Source organism: Triticum urartu, chromosome 2 (assembly GCF_003073215.2).
Source record: "Triticum urartu cultivar G1812 chromosome 2, Tu2.1, whole genome shotgun sequence".
Taxonomy (NCBI): Eukaryota; Viridiplantae; Streptophyta; class Magnoliopsida; order Poales; family Poaceae; genus Triticum; species Triticum urartu.
Window position 1 is genome coordinate 640,217,132 of NC_053023.1, and position 6,027 is coordinate 640,223,158.

Here is a 6,027-nt window from a genome sequence, read left to right on the forward strand (position 1 = left end):
CGTGTCCAGATGGGACTCTACTTGGCGTGGAAGGCAAGCTAGGCAATACGGATATGTATATCTCCTCCTTTGTAACCGACCTTGTGTAACCCTAGCCCTTTCCGGTGTCTATATAAACCGGAGGGTTTTAGTCCATAGGACAACATACAATCATACCATAGGCTAGCTTCTAGGGTTTAGCCTCTCCGACTCGTGGTAGATCAACTCTTGTAATACTCATATCATCAAGAATAAATCAAGAAGGACGTAGGGTTTTACCTCCATCAAGAGGGCCCGAACCTGGGTAAAACATCGTGTCCCCTGCCTCCTGCTACCATTCGCCTTAGACGCACAGTTCGGGACCCCCTACTCGAGATCCACCGGTTTTGACACCGATAGTATGCTTGCAGTATTATTGTTTTTATGTCAATATTAAACTTTTGTTTTGAATCTTATGGATCTGAATATTCATGCCGAATAAGGAAAGATTACATTGATAAACATGTTAGGTAGCATTCCACATCAAAAATTCTATTTTTATCATTTAGCTACTCGAGGACGAGCACGAATTAAGCTTGGGGATGCTTGATGTGTCTCCAACATATCTATACTTTTTATTGTTACATGCTATTGTATTATCCATCTTGGATGTTTTATATGCATCATTATGCTATTTTATATCATTTTTTGGGACTAACCTATTAACCTAGTGCCCAGTGCCAGTTGCTGTTTTTTCCTTGTTTTTATCTTTTACAGAAAATCAATACCAAACGGAACGGAATTTTTTGACGATTTTTCTTGGACAAGAAGACACCCACGAAGCTTCGGGAGGAGGCCAGAGGAGCCACGAGGTGGCCACAAGCCAGGAGGCCGTGCCCTAGGGGGGCGCCTCCAGGGCTTGTGGATCCCCCGGAGATCCTCCAACCCCAATCTCAGCTCTATAGATACCCAAATATTCCTGGTATACCAGAGGGGCACACCAGAAATACTTTTCCGCCACTGCAAGTTTCTGTCCTCGTGAGATCCCATCATGGGGCCTTTTCCGGTATTTTGCCGAAGGGGGATTCGATCACGGAGGACCTCTACATCAACCTTGCTGCCCTTTGTAACACCCATGATGCAGCTATATCTCCCACGTGTTGAGGCACAACTTAGAGGCATAATCGCATGGTGGTTTAGTCGCAAGTGTGGTAATCTTCACACAATCCCATGTACTGAATAAGAAAGGGATAAAGAGAGATTTGCTTACACTCGCCACGTCACGCAATACATAAATAATTCACACATCATCCAAATAGAACTCATAGAACGACTACGGTCAGATCCGAATAAAAGGAAGATAAACCCCAAATGCTAGATCCCCGGTCGTCCCAACCAGGCTCCAGTACTGATCATCAGGAAACGAAACGTAGTAACGACCCAGATCCTCGTCGAACTCCCACTTGAATTCGGTAGCATCACCTACACTGGTATCATCGGCACTTGCAACTGTTTGGAAGTATCCGTGAGTGTCGGGGGTTGGGTGCGACATATGCCAAAGGATGGCTTATCATGGTGGGGGTGAGTAGAACGTCGCCGGTGCCTGGAAACGGGATGAGGCGTAGACATGCACACCGGCGAATCTTACCCAGCTTCAGGGCTCTCCGGGGAGATAACACCCCTACTGCTGCTCTACGGGGTCTCCGCATGATCAATATGGCAAAGTGTTTACACAATTGCTCCTTGAGTTGTTCCCTGGAAGTAGGACAGGGCAAGGCTAGCTCTCTCCCTCCTATATGATCTGGTCTAGAGCTAATGGGTTCCAACCCTTTGCATGGGTGCCCTGGGGGGTTTATATAGGCCTACCCCCCAGGGGTACAATGGTAATCCGGCTGGACGCGGGCCCAGCCGTCAGTGCCTCCGGCCTCCGTCTTCTCCGCCGACTGCTGGGGCCCGCCGGCTGGTGGGCCCCGCCGACTGGCCAGGTACGGAGCCGACAGGCCGCGTCCGCCGCGGGCGGGTCTTGCCGGCTGCTGATTACTGTAGCCGCGCTTCTAATGACGCGAGCTTCGTCATGGAGTCGTGGCAACAGCCCGCCGCCTGGCGGGCGATCACTATTGCCACTCTCCATCACATCTGGTTAATGGCGCGTGGGCCCCGGGGGAGGAGCCGACCGACTCTCGGGGGCCGACTCTCGACGGGTCCGACTTGTGGCGCACTGGCCGTCTTTTGGGATCCCGCTGGCCGGTGGGACCCGCTGCCCAAAGGTCGTACAGACAAGCCGTCGTGGGCGCAGGATTCGGTCAACCGGTGCTGATGTCAGGGCCAGCATGGCAACAGTGCCACGCCGCACGGAGATCTCTGCGGGTACGGCGTACTGTGTCCATGCCTACCTTTGGAAAGGGGTGGGAGTGGGCTCGACTGTAGCCACTCCCCGTCCCGTCCCTCTTGATGAGGACATGGGGTTTTGCCGGAGTCGTGGGCTGACTCCTCAAGGCCGGCTTCTCTGGAAGTCACCAGTCTGGAGTCAGCTTATCCTGAAGTCGTCCCCAGGACTCGGCCGCGAGTGGGCAGTCGGTCGCCTTGCCGCCGACTTCTCAGAAGGCGGCTCTTCGTCCTGGGATCTTGAGGGGCGCAGCCTGCCCCGATGTCTTGAAAGGTTCTGGGGCTCCAGTTAGCCTACCCGTGGCCCATTACTCCGACAGTAGTCCCCAAAGCTGGTGAGGCGCCGTGGACGATCGGCCGAGAAGCCTCAGCAGTTTCTCTTTCTGAGTGCTCGACACATGGTTCTTGCTTGATTTCCGCCGGGCCGACTAGAAGGAGTCGGACTCGCCCAACTCTGACTTGCACAGTATTTCGAACGTCATGGCGGGATCCAAGTAGCATGCTGGCTAAGCCTCCAGGCTGCCGCCCGTTCCGTGCCTGTCACGTGATAACACGCGGCCGGGCCTGTCTACCAGCCTACGCGCGTGACGGGACATGCCCGTAGGCGGGGCCCGCCACTACCGTGCCTCGGCGCCCGAGCGGATCCGCTGTGGCCCAGGTGGACGGTTGGGATTCCCGTGGAGTTACTGCAGGCAGTAACTTTGTCGTGGAAACATGGGGGTCATGGGGCCGTGGGCGCAGTAAATCCCACGACCGCCCCCTCGGCTTCGCAGCCCATGAGGCTATAAGTAGGGGGAGGAGGGGGGCGCGGCAGAGCACGCGTGCCCCTCCTTCCCGCTACTCCTTGCTCTTCTTATTCTTCCTCGCCCCGCCGTGTGCCCAAGCTCTGACGAACGCCGCGGCGATCAGCTCGCGATGAGTTCTTCTTCTGTCGCCGCCCCTCCCTCGGTGCGCTCCGGCACTTGGGACGGCTCAGAAGTTCACGACGACCACATCGAGTTCCTACGCAAGACTCGTCGGCTCCCCGGTGAAGACTACGTGCGGGTGCGTCTTGCGCTGAGGGAGGATATTTCCCCAGCACCGGAGGAGGGCGAGCGGGTCATCTTCCGCTTGCACTGCCTGCGTGGATTGGGGCTGCCGGCGAGCAGCTTCTTCCGCTGTTTCCTGGAGTTCTACGGCCTCCAGCCGCACCACCTCACGCCCAACACGGTGGTGCTGCTATCCGCCTTCGTGGCCTTGTGTGAAGGCTTCCTCGGAGTCCTCCCCACTCTCGAGCTCTGGGGGGAGTTCTTCTACTGCAAGCTCGGCACCCAGGCTGCAGGCGTGCCGGCTCAATGTGGCGCATTCATTGCCGGGCGGAGATCGGGAGCCGACAACCCTTTCCCCACCATCAAGCTGATAAAGTCGGTGAAGATGTGGCAGCGATCATACTTCTACGTGAAGAGCGTCTTCGCGGGGGGCGATTGGGTCAACCTGCCGGCTTTCGAAGCTGGCCCGCCGGCTGGGAGACTGCCCAACTGGTCGTATCGGGCCAAGTCGCTGACGCTTGCGGGAGCCGGCGCCGTCACGCGACTCCGAGTGCTGACATAGTCAGAGGGCCTGACTGGTCCGGATCTGCTGGCCGCCTTCGTGGCGCGCCGAGTTCTCCCGCTCCAAAGCCGCCCCCACATGATATGCCAAATGAGCGGGCGCCGTGACCCGAGTCGGATGTGCACCAAGGACATGCCTCATGAGGAGGTGGCCTACATGGTGAACTACCTCTCGGATAGCAAGCTGATGGAGGACTGGCGATTCAGCAAGGAGCCATACTCCGGCGCCAACCCCCCACCTATAGTGAGTTGCCCTTTCTTTCTTTCTTCGAGTTGTCTTCTTTCTTGCCGAGTCTGTTTTGTGCGACCTGACCAGTCGGCTTTGGTCAGAATCCCCTCCTCCATCCACCAGCGGGCACCTCGGGGCCGGCCCGCGAGTTCGTTGCCGACCGGGCGGAGAGCGACGTCGATGACCCCGATCTAGGGGCGGCGGCTCTGGAAGACGACGCCGAAGGAGGAGGCGGCCCGCGGCTCGGGGCCAGTCTAGAGGACTGGCCTGACGATGATGAGGAGGTCGCCCCCCGCCCCCGGCCAGGAGCCAGCCATCTCGGCTCGGCCTCTTCTGCCGCGCCGGGTGCTCTAGGCGGCAGGAAGAAGTGCAGGGCCGTGCCGACTTTGTTCGGCAGTCGGCCGAAGAAGCCCAATAGCTCGGCTGCGGCGACCCGGCGGGACGAGGCGGCTGCAAAGGCCATCCGCTTCCGTAAGGAAGTGAAGAAGCCGCCACTGGTCTCCGCGTGAGTATTCCGTCTTGACGCTTTATTCTTTCTCTGTAGCTTTGTCTAAGTCTTTTATTTGCTTCCCTCGCTTCAGGTCTCCCCTAACTCTTGAGAGGGTTGCCGCCGCCTCCGTCATGGGGTCAGCGGAGACGTCCACCACCACTCGGTGGATTGACCCCGCTGCTGACCTCCGGGAGGCGACGGAGCGGAATGCGCAGGAGAAGCGCAACGAGGAAGAGGCCGCCCGCCTAGAGAAGGTGGAGGCTGATAAGGCGGAGGCCTCCGCCAAGAAGAAACTGGCGGAGGCCGAAGCCGTCGCCGCGATGAAGCGGCAGGCTGAGGAGGCCGCGCACCGCCAATCGGCGGTGTTCCTCACCCCGCTGAACTCTGTGACGCCGCCTCCAGAGTTCACAGGGCAGACCGGGGAAGCCGGCCGCGAGAACCCCGTCATGGAGAAGGAAGGCGGCGGCTCCTCCACGCCGGATGTGATCATCCCGTCGCTACCTCCGCCGCCGTCTGGGAGCGCGCAAGGCGAATGAGGGAGTCCTGGATTAGGGGGTGTTCGGGTAGCCGGACTATACCTTCAGCCGGACTCCTGGACTATGAAGATACAAGATTGAAGACTTCGTCCCGTGTCCGGATGGGACTTTCCTTGGCGTGGAAGGCAAACTTGGCGATGCGGATATTCAAGATCTCCTACCATTGTAACCGACTCTGTGTAACCCTAACCCCATCCGGTGTCTATATAAACCGGAGGGTTGTAGTCCGTAGGACATCAACTCCATATACAACAATCATACCATAGGCTAGCTTCTAGGGTTTAGCCTCCTTGATCTTGTGGTAGATCTACTCTTGTACTACCCATATCATCAATATTAATCAAGCAGGAGTAGGGTATTACCTCCATCGAGAGGGCCCGAACCTGGGTAAAAACATTGTGTCCCTTGTCTCCTGTTACCATCCGGCCTTGACGCACAGTTCGGGACCCCCTACCCGAGATCCGCCGGTTTTGACACCGACATTGGTGCTTTCATTGGGAGTTCCTCTGTGCCATCGCAATCAGGAAGGATGCCTCCTCCCGTCTTTAAAGACGGCGCCGTTGCTAAGGGAGCCTTGGTTGTCGGCCAAACTCTCCGGCTAGGTGGTTTCCTCATGACCGCCTGTTCGGCTATTGTGCCGACGGTGACCTCTCGGGTCATCAAAAGCAACCTACACGTCAGCTCGGAGCTCGTCGAGCAGCTAGATCCAATGGAGCTCTCTTCCGTAAACGAGCTCTTGGATCGCATCACCGCCCTGGGGGTCGCTACGGATTACGACCAGGTTGGGCTTAAACCCGATCTAAGAGAAATTAACTCTCCCCAAGTCACCCACCACGTTGT